The 10,236-nt window shown below is 40.4% G+C and overlaps 1 protein-coding gene across 2 annotated transcripts in view; it reads left to right on the top strand.

Moving 5' to 3' along the window:
- Window positions 1-1,575: 1,575 nt before the first annotated feature.
- SHISAL1 (shisa like 1) overlaps window positions 1,576-10,236 on the top strand; it is a 167,626-nt gene continuing 158,965 nt past the window's right edge. Inside the window, exons 1-2 of one of the 2 annotated variants that reach the window (XM_027897733.1) lie at window positions 1,576-1,754; window positions 1,816-1,848. The gene's annotated coding sequence lies outside the window, so the exon portion shown is untranslated. The remainder of the gene's footprint in view (window positions 1,755-1,815; window positions 1,849-10,236) is intronic. The other variant, XM_027897738.1, reaches the window with a different exon arrangement.

Genomic DNA, 10,236 nt, shown 5'->3' with positions numbered 1-10,236 from the left:
CTGAAGGGAACAGTTCTGGGAGATCCCTTCCTTACTGTGTCTGCAGCCTCCTGTTCAGGGAGCCAGAGTGGTGTTCTCTGCATCCAAGGTGAAATGGCAGTAGGAAAAGTGACTTTTGGTCTAGGTTCATCCCAGTTTGGTGTGTGGGATCAGATGTTATGGGTTCCCATGGACTGCAGTGCAGAGCAGCTGCTTCCCACAGATATCCTGCAGGACCCATTGCAGTGCAGTTACTGTGAGCAGAAACTGCAGCAGCACTTTCTTTAGTGTAGCTCTTTCCACAGCAAACTATGGAATCAACCAATCAGGAAACTACTCTCCACTAGGGACCCACTTTTTTTTTTTTTTTTTCAATTTCTTATTCCCTCTCTTTGGTTTCTGCTCTTCATCCACCGGTAGTTTAAAGCTTTCTTCCAGCAAACCTGTTGGAGATGCTCTTGTCCCAAATTATTAAGTAGATCTAATCTTTTCCCAACCAGCACTGTTACCTGAAAAGCATCTCTTGGTTTCAGATATGGTGCTCAAGGAGAACAGCACCTGGCCCTTGTGCCCTTCCCTCTTGTCATCAGAGCTGTAGAGTGATGTGAAAAAAGGCATTCTGGTCTTCAAGGTATCAGGCAATGAAGAATGTACTTTGTCCCTTGAGGTAGTGCCGTGTTTAACCTCCCTTCCTGTAACTAACATTAAAGAAAAACTACCCCACACTTATTCTCTGAATATATCTGACTTCAGCTTCTGTTGGGTGTCAGGAAAAATTTATCTGCCAAGTTAAAGCACTATAGGAGAGATTCTCCAGTTAAAAGCTCTGATGAGACCTTTTGATGTGATGGAATATTGGGTCTAGTTGTCTTCAAAATACCAGAGTGTAACTGGGAGTTACACTGTGAAGGTGGGATGTAAATCTGTCATGCTCCAGAACCACCTGTTTAGGCTTTGAAAAGCAGGCATCTTTTTGACTGCCTCTTACATATTTATCTTCATTATGTGCAGCATAATCTTTCTTAAGAGTTTACGCTCCTTTTTTTTTTTTGTAAGCTCAGAAATCCTTCTGTTTTCAGAGTTCCTGATTGGATGGATCGCTAAAACTTCCAGGAGCTGATGAGCTGTGACCCATTTCTTGGCTTAAAAAATAAACACATCCTGCACTCACAAACATTGGTGCTTAAAATGGCAGGGAGTTTTAGACAGCCCTGGGGTCGCTGAGTGTTGTCATTGTGATGTACAGCTCTCCTTCAGAGCCATCACCCTCTGTTGCTGAGCTCAGTGGCAACTACACACGTTAAAAAGTTGCCTTTTCTCCCTGTCTTAGTGCTGTAAACCTTTTCTGCTGCCTATCTTTCCCCATCTTTCAGCAAGAAGGAGAAAGAAGCCTGCAACTCCCCCACACATCCACCCCCTCAGATTCACAACTGGGCTCAGAGCTAAAGCTGACAGGCTGCAATTGTGAATCTGAATATCTTCACCCAGCTCTCCTGTAATTCCTGTGTGCAAAGGGGTCGTGTGCTAAATATAAACGTTTTCAGACAGCCTAGAGGAGGGAAACAATCGGAGTGCTCATAGTTAGGGAAATTAAACCAGTGCGAAGCGATGCTGCGATGGCAGATTACCAAGGGCTTCCTGTCAGTTCATCCTGCATTTGAGACTTAATCTGGTGTTTTGAGCTGGAGTGGTGCTTTAGGTGACTTTAGAGGACAGAGAAAGACTTTATTTTGGGCTGTGTTACGGAACTGGCATCCGAGGGAACCTGCTCTGGGGTGAGGTGATGCTCATTCAGATCTGCACCTACGTGGAGAGCTGTTATTATTTGCTTCTCAGACACAGCAGTGCTGACAACTGACTTGCTAACAGGTAATGTTATTTATAGACCTTCTTGGAGGTATAAATTGCTTAGCACTAATTTTGGTCTTGGCTAAGGTGCTAATACTGCTCATTCTTAAATACCTGGCAACACATTTTCTCTTTCAGCTCATCAGCAATTGTTCAGTGTGCAATAATCTAGCTAATGCTTGTTGCCAAAAAGAAGCCTTTTGACAGGATTTTGAAACTTGAATTAAAAATAATAGGCTGAGTTGTTATTCCAGTGGATTTTCTCGAAAGATTTAATACATGCCAAAAAATAAAACTTTTAAACCACGTACAGAAAAGTTGCTGGTATTAAATTAAAGATTTATATGTTTTAATCTGACTAGCAAAGTAATCTAGATTTCTCTGTCAGAATGCCATCTGCATGGTCTTAAATGCTGTCTTTTCAGGGAAAAATCTTTGTCAAGTGCCACTTCCCTAGGATTTCTACCACAATATATTTCTAATCCACATAATTATACTGTGTATGTTTAAGATGCTCTCTTCAGAAAACAAGTGAGATTGATAAGGGAAGTGACAACTTTCCAAACTGACACAAAAAATGAGATGTCGAAAGGTTACAGTTTATAAAAGAAGAATATTCAGAATACTAAATGTGAGCTTATAAACAGCTTTAACTCCTAGAAGAGCAATACTCAGCTCGCCCTCAGCATTCTGGAAAGGAGAATGGTCAGGCTGTGGGCAAGGGGAAGTGGGCACCTCTGCCATGACTCCATGTCGCTTCATTCCAGCCAGATCGGCACTTTCCCAGTTTTTAAGGACTGGTCTCTGCAGGTGACACTCATGCAGTTCATTCTGCAGGAGCTGTAAGCTGACACAATCATTCTATTAAACCTCTTTTTGTCTTGGTTGATGGGAATGATTCACTTAATGCTTTGGGAGCTTGTTCATGCTATGGTATAGGGACATACCCACCTATTAATTCCTGTCTAAATGGATTCTTTGCCTAATCTGCACAAAGGATGCTCAAGGCAAAAGCATTCTTTTTGATCCAAACTTCCTTGTGAAAGAGCAGATCATTTTATTGAAGTACTTAGGGCATCCAGCATTATTTCTGTACCCAGGGTGCAAATGTGATGTGCTTTTTCTCCTCTGAACTCCTCCCTAAATTGATGATGGCCAAATCAATTGCAAGTAGGGTTCTCTAACTCAGGATTGAACTACCTGGCTGTGAAGATGAAAAAGAGAGAAATCATTATTCTGACAGCTACATTAGTAAGATAGTTCACAGCACGGATTTATTATGCTTTCTCTACTTAATAAAGTATAAAGGTAAGGCATGGCCAGTGCAAAAGTCTTTGGGCTTTGAGTTCCAGACAATTAAAAATCTGAGGTTCATTAGTCACATGGCCCTTGGGAGGCTGTAAAGGACCACCTAAATATGAACTCTGCATCCCATTTTGCCTCCTGTGAACCTGTTTATTCCCCCTGTTAATATATTATGGTGGTGCATGAGAGAAGGTTGAGGTATGTTAGTGGTAGGAGGTAGAGAGTAGGAGTAAAGGAGTACAGGAGTGGAGCTGAAGGGCTGAAAATCTCTAGTATGTGCCAAACATCAGAGGTCTGTGAGAATGATGGTGTTGAACCCACTCAGTAAAGTCAAACTCAGCAACCTCTCAGCTGAAGTTGCAGTTCAACATAGCAAAATCATTCCGATGGTTTAGAAGATACTTTCCACTTCTGTGTGGGAGTTAGTCTATATTTTTGCGTGCTGGTTAAATAAGCTGCTAATTCATCCTGAAAGCAAATTTGTCTTCCAAAACTCCAGCCATGTAGAAAATACTATCCCTGAATCAGGATCCTATTGGGATTGAATCCTTTCTTGTGCTTGACAATGATCAGTTTTCTTATCAATGGGTGATAACCCCAGACCCACCCTCTGCAGGTAGTGCAATCAAACACCCAAATATTGAAGCCAAAACCAGTGCAGGCTGCAGGCAATGGGGCTGAAGTGTTTAGCTAAGATTGCATGTGCAAATAGAGGTGGGGAACAGCAGAGTATCCAGTGTTTTACAGCCAGCTCTGGGCCTGGAAGCTGGATAGGTCACTGCAGGCCTGGCAAATGAGAAGGCTGTCAGGACTCCACTTAATCAGGGGTCACACTGGGACAGGGGCTTTAGGGGGAGAGGACAAATTTTCCTCACCTTAGGAAGGACTGGACTCTTAGAAAACCTTACAACCAGTGACATCAAAGACATTTCACCAAGGGCAGGCTCTTGCCCATGTTCTCTGTGACAGAGCCCTTGTGGGTACAGCAATCTTTCAGAACCTCAGTTGCGTGTGTGACTGTAGCATAGATAAGTGATTTCACTGCCACTTACCTCCGTTAATTTTGCTGTAACTACCTGCTACTGTGCTGAGAGAGGATGTAAAGGTTATTGCTATGCATTGTTCACAGCTTCAGAGGCCTGAGTTAAGAAGCATGACACTATTATATTAGCAGCTGCCCCAATAACATACTAATAACCAGTGCAGTTACTGCGGGAGGGGATTTCTTTGCTGCGCTGTAATGAAATGTAAAGCTGCAGGGAAGTATTTTAAAATAAGAGTTGGTCTGACATTTTCATGGTGATACAATAGGCGTGTTTGAGGGAGTTTATAATTGTTGCAAGTATAGGGATTTTTTTTACTGCCATCACGCTGGATGTTGCGACTATTTTAAGTCTAAATAAAAGTTTGAGCAAGTTGTTAATGCTGCTGCCTTAATATATTTCTGGTTGGATGGGTTGCTTTCTCAATGATTTTGGAGATCATGAGCTGTTCTAAATTTCTGCTGTTTTACTAACTTTTACTGAGGTGCTTTTCAGTCCAGTGTTGATCTGTTGCTTTGTCTGGGTTATAATCTGAGATCCTATAAACTGTCCTATGAGCAAGGACACAGCCAAGATCAGCGTGGGCTCCTAATGTTGGACCAGATGCTTAGGAAAAAACTGTACAAACCCCAGCACTTGTGGAATGCTGATTAAATTTTCATCTGCCTGTTTATCTGAAGCCTACCAGGACTAAAAGCATGTGCTTGAAAGAGCTGTAGACTTATCAAAAGTCTAGCTAATACTTGCTAGATAAAATCATATGTAACATCTCAGCTAGTTAAACCTCAGGGTCACCTTATCCCCACGGAGAAAAATGTCTGGCAGAGTTTTTAAAAACTCAATATCCACAAGGATGAGCCCTTCTAAGACACAGTGAGTTTTTAAACAACAGGTTTGTTGTGATCTTACTGATACCACAGGACTTTTCAGACAAGAAACTAAGGCATCTGAGGAAGAGAAAATAACATATTGAGCATATTTTTACCCCTTGCCTTTTCTGGGTGTCAAGGTGCTGTGGCAGGATTTAAGCAGAGATGGAACTGGGTAGTGGAAGGCAGCTCATTGTTGTTTAATGTGTATTTCATGTAGGAAGTACATGTTATGTGGCACTTCAGATCTGATTATCCATCAGAGCAAAAGGGCTTTTCCAGTTCTCAGCTAGATTTAAATAGAATAGGTGGCAATTAGAGTTGTTAAATCAGGTTGGCCTTGGGAAGGTGGCAGGAAAACACAGGGGATATTGTCTCCTGTCTTTGTCCCTTCTCCCAGAGTGCCTAAATTTAGACTCTGAAATCCATACTGGGCAACAGAAATAAACATAAATGGTTGTTTTTCACAGATTTTGCACGTGAAGCTCTCATTGGTTTTTGATGGTATTGTGTTACTGTGCCACTAAACAGAGGGCACCTTTTAGGTACTTGAGGACAGAATTTGAGCTGTGCATATAACTGGTCTAAATTTTAGTGGCTGAGGAAAAATGGTGTGTGAAATGAACGGTGGCTTTAGCAGGAGTACTTGGAAAACATTGAATTCTTGACTACCCAAAAGAAAGCGTTTTTTAAAGATTGGTGATATATGGGAAAGACTTGAAGAATCAGTGCTCTGGTGAGCAGCAGAGCACTGCTTCAGATTTGTGCCCTTGCAGGCTCAGTGGAAAGCAACATCCTTCAGGAGCAAAGGAATTGCAGAGCCCATTTTCAGTGCTCAGCCCTCTTCCATTGTGATTTCCAGAGTTACTGGCAAAGAAAAGCAGCCTGACTGCCGGGACTCACTGGAAAAGGAAGCTCAGGGGGACACACAGGGAGCTGGAAATGTTTGCAGCTCTCAGGTATCAACAGTGTGAGACCATGGGCAGCAGGGGAACCAAGTGTCATGTGGGAGGGGGGGAAGCAGGTGGAAGATGCATTTATGGGAAGTGACTGAATAGCAGTGTAGCACAGGCATGGAAAGTGGGGAACAGAACAAATAAATGAAAGATTAAATATAGAAAGGAGATGAGATTAATGTACTGGAAACCAGCTGCAGATGATGTGATCTGCTCTGGACACTTTGTTCTCTGCTCTGGCATCATCCCCCTGGTATCCAGGCACTTAACTGGCAGATGACTCACTGTGTCTTTGTGCTGCAGCTTCTTTCTCCATCAGATAAAGGTAATTCTTTCCACTTCTGGAGTGATGCTGAAAAGGATTGATCTGTAAAGTGCTTTGAAGATACACTAACATTCACAGAGCCTCTAAAGCTTAGGTTTTAATTGTGGAGCTGCAGATCATTTAATACATTTTTTCAGCAACAGAAAATGCCTCACTGCAGTAATTCTTGTCCATGGTACACTGTGTTTTGATGCTCCAGGTACTTAAGATGAGATAGAAACTGATTAAATTCTTAAGTGTAGCATAATACCATTGACTCTGCAATGGGGCTCAAAAAAAATTGCTGGGTGGGAATTAACTTGCTGTGTTCTCCTGATGATCCTGTGACCATAATTGTGCTAATTAATAAAATCTCTGAAGTTGGTATTAGTGTAATTACTGATTAAATATGTCCTAGGTGGAAAAGTAAAATGAAATAGTTCTGATTCCACCATGACCTTTGCTGTGCCTGGCACTTAATGACCTCATTCCTATGCACTGGTCCTGATTTATACTGACAAAGCACAGAAGATTGACTTGAAATGGAAGTTGTTTTACAGCATGGTTTAGATCCTTTCTGATGTGTTTACAATACTGTAAATGGGCCTTCATAAAATGTACTCAAAGCAAGAAATTTTTCAGAGGCCCAAATGACTCTTCCTGGAAAGAGAGATTTACAGACAGGTGTTTTGTCATAAAAGATTTGTCCACAGCTCTTGGCCCACAGTTGTATCAGATCTCATGGTGATTAGTCTCAGCTTCATTGGCATTTTGATGCTCACATTGGGGCAGAAGATGGGGGGGGTGGGGGTGTTCCAGTGATAAATCCACTGAATCCAGAGCAATTCTGATAACTGTGGTTTTTTTATTCACCTCACCCACGCTTGTGTTTAACCTGGACAAGGTGACCATAGTAAAAGCTTATTCTGGTGAAGCAAAAGGTTTTCTTTGGCCAAGTTGGAGACAAGTTCAAAAAAACATCAAGTGAATGACTAAGACTTTCTGAAACAGTCTTTTCCAGCTCTCTGTAGCTGGGCCTTGTGTACCTGGTTTCTATTCAGAACAAATGCCACAACAGAGTGAGTGAATAGGACTGCAGGGAGAAACTCTCCCTTTTTAGAGAAGCCATTTCATTGTGCTTAACTTTCAGAGGCTGTTTGAAAGCACAAAGACTGCAAACAAAGCTGTATGAAGCTTATGACCTTTCTACCATAAAGACCCTTCCTAGTCTTGCTTTCCTTCCTGCTTGAAAGTCTCTAATTGTGTGTTACCAGTTTCTCTTTTCCCAGATAGCCTCGTGCACAATCCTTAATTCAATTTCAATAAAAACAATGTTTTCTTGATGTTTTCCAATACTGCTGTCACTTATACAAAAAATAATAGTGGTGCTGATAGTGTTATTTCTAATATATTGCTGCTTTTTTTTGACCTTAAGTGCTGAAATGGCATCCTCAGCTACAAGAAATTACGAAGTATTTCAAAGAGAAGGTTTATCTCTCCCAAATTTTCTGATCTCCTCTGTGTTTTTGTTCAGTTACTGGATCTAAACACCAATAACAGCCTAAAGTCTCCTCACTTGTTAGAGAACAGTATTATAGCTATATTTAATTTTACTGGCCCTCTAAAGTGAGAGAGGAATAAAGAATTTCTTTTTTTTTTGGTGTCTACAGAGAAATTTTAAAAAAAACCAAACCCATGATAAATAACAAATAAACAAAAAAAAACCCCACAAACCAAAAAAACAAAATAAACAAACAATATAAAACATGGGTATATCTTAGCTATTAGGATGTGACACTCCTAAAATATTTAAAGCAAGTTCAGATGACCACACACTAGGGTGGATTTCTAGGCAGCTAATAATGATGCTAAAGCATCTTGATTTTACTGCTAATGTAAAAAGGCCTTATTAAAAGGGGAACTGTCTATCTAGATGTAGTGCTAAGTCTTTTAAGATTCCTTAAAATTCTTACTGAGTACTTAATTTTTTTCCCCTTCCCTGTAGATTTTTAAAAGATGATCTGAACAGTAATTCTACAGTGGTTTGTGTTTCAGATTGCTTGTCCTCATTTTATTAGCGTTGCTAGTTTAGAGCCCTTCTGATGTTCTCTTCTCCTGATTCCTTGTCACTTAGATTAAATCATAAACCCACCACAGTTCCAGCATGCAGATTCCTTTTACAGCAGCAGGAATCATTTACTTGAGCATTTAAACTGAGGCAGACAAAGTTCCTTCCACTTATTTCAGTTGGCAATGGTTCAGAGCTGGCCTGCAGAGGTGAGATCAAGTACCAGAAGCTTTCTCCTTTTAACCTTGTGATTTCTACTACAGGAAATTTGAAGTTTGGGCGATTTTTCAAGTCATGAGAATCTGTTTTTCTGTGCCTATGGAATCACTGAAGGCAGCTCTGTTTGTAACTCCATGTCAACTCTGAGCAGACATTCACACACCATTTTCTCTGTTCTGAATAGGACACTTCCAAAGCAAAATCATTCCTGTTTCATGGTAAGCCCTTTGTGAAGCTGGGACTTCCCTTCTCTCTCTCCTCTTCCACAGAGATGTTTTCCAGCCACAGAGATGTTCATTTTCTCCAAAAGAATATAACTCTTGGATCATTGCAGTCACTTAGCTCTGAAACTTGGCCTTGGCATATTTTGCCGTTTACTATGTTTACTCGAGATAAATAGGACTTGCACTTTCACTTTTATTCTGCCAGAGATGGAGAGGGAAAAACCACAGAGAGCCCTGATGTCATCTTTGGATGCTGCTCTCGTAGATGACCTTTTTCAAATACTCATAATTTTATTCCTTTTGCTTTCTGTGTGTATGTGCATATTGCATTCTTCATTCCTATAATACAGTACTAGCTCAAAAGCATTAAATCAGATCTCAGATGTCACATGATCAATTTAGGGAAGAAAGAGTCTTAGCCATTAATACAGAAAGTGAGTCCTTTTATGTTGCATAACAGGCAAGTTGTAATAAGGTTGCACCTGAATATACATGATATAAACATGGCACTCAACCTTCTCCTGTTTATCTTTCATCTGTGTTTATTAGAATTCTCTTTCATCAAACAAATGAGGTTTTTATGGATATTAGCAGGAGATCTGCATCTGTCATAAGCCATGTACAGTCACTGGATTTGTGTATTGAATGAGGCACTTATATGATTTTATTATCTAAATGTAATGAGTCCTTTCTGTACAGATACAGTAACAGACAATTTTGATCCTGGTGTTGCATTTCTCATATATAAATGACTTCAGTAGTACAGACTGGCTCACTTAAGCAGGACCATTCTGCAGACATTAAATAACTGTTAGGTGTGGTGCTCCTGGGTGTTCCTGTGAATAACACTCTCATATTGCAGAACATTGGATCAAAGCTGTTCAAATACTGACAGGGTCTGGAATAATGGTCCTTTTTGCTAAAAGGTGACTTTTTCAATCTAATTTTGTTTCAATGAATCATCTTTCATCTCTCTTCCACTGCTTCTTGACTATTACACAGTAATCACCTTTGTAATGAAAGCCAATTTAGTCCATATGTTGAATCAAAGCATTTGGATTGCTTAATTTCAATGCCATTTAATTCCAGAGTTCAAGAAAGTGAATTGATACCATTATAAAAAATCCCATCTCCTTGCCCACTAAGGCAAAGTTTTTACCAGTTTAACTATTAAACACCACCCTACCTAATTCCTTTCAAGCTTTTAGTGTAGGTAGCTCCACTGAAACACAGCAAACTCAAATTTTAATGAAGTACGTATTTTTCTAGAAAGCAAAAGTGAAACACCTGGCTGTGAACACTTTTGGACATAATTCTTGGCATATTTGCCTCTACCTGAAAAAACCTCTCCCTCCCTTTTTGTGCTGTCTCATCCCTCTATAAAGTCACTGGATTACTTGCCTTTGTAGTAGCTGAGGTTA

Source organism: Empidonax traillii, unplaced genomic scaffold (assembly GCF_003031625.1).
Source record: "Empidonax traillii isolate 1590-97213 ecotype Southwest subspecies unplaced genomic scaffold, ASM303162v1 scaffold557:size1000685, whole genome shotgun sequence".
In the NCBI taxonomy this organism is placed as follows: domain Eukaryota; kingdom Metazoa; phylum Chordata; class Aves; order Passeriformes; family Tyrannidae; genus Empidonax; species Empidonax traillii.
This window is presented reverse-complemented; position numbering and strand designations above follow the sequence as displayed.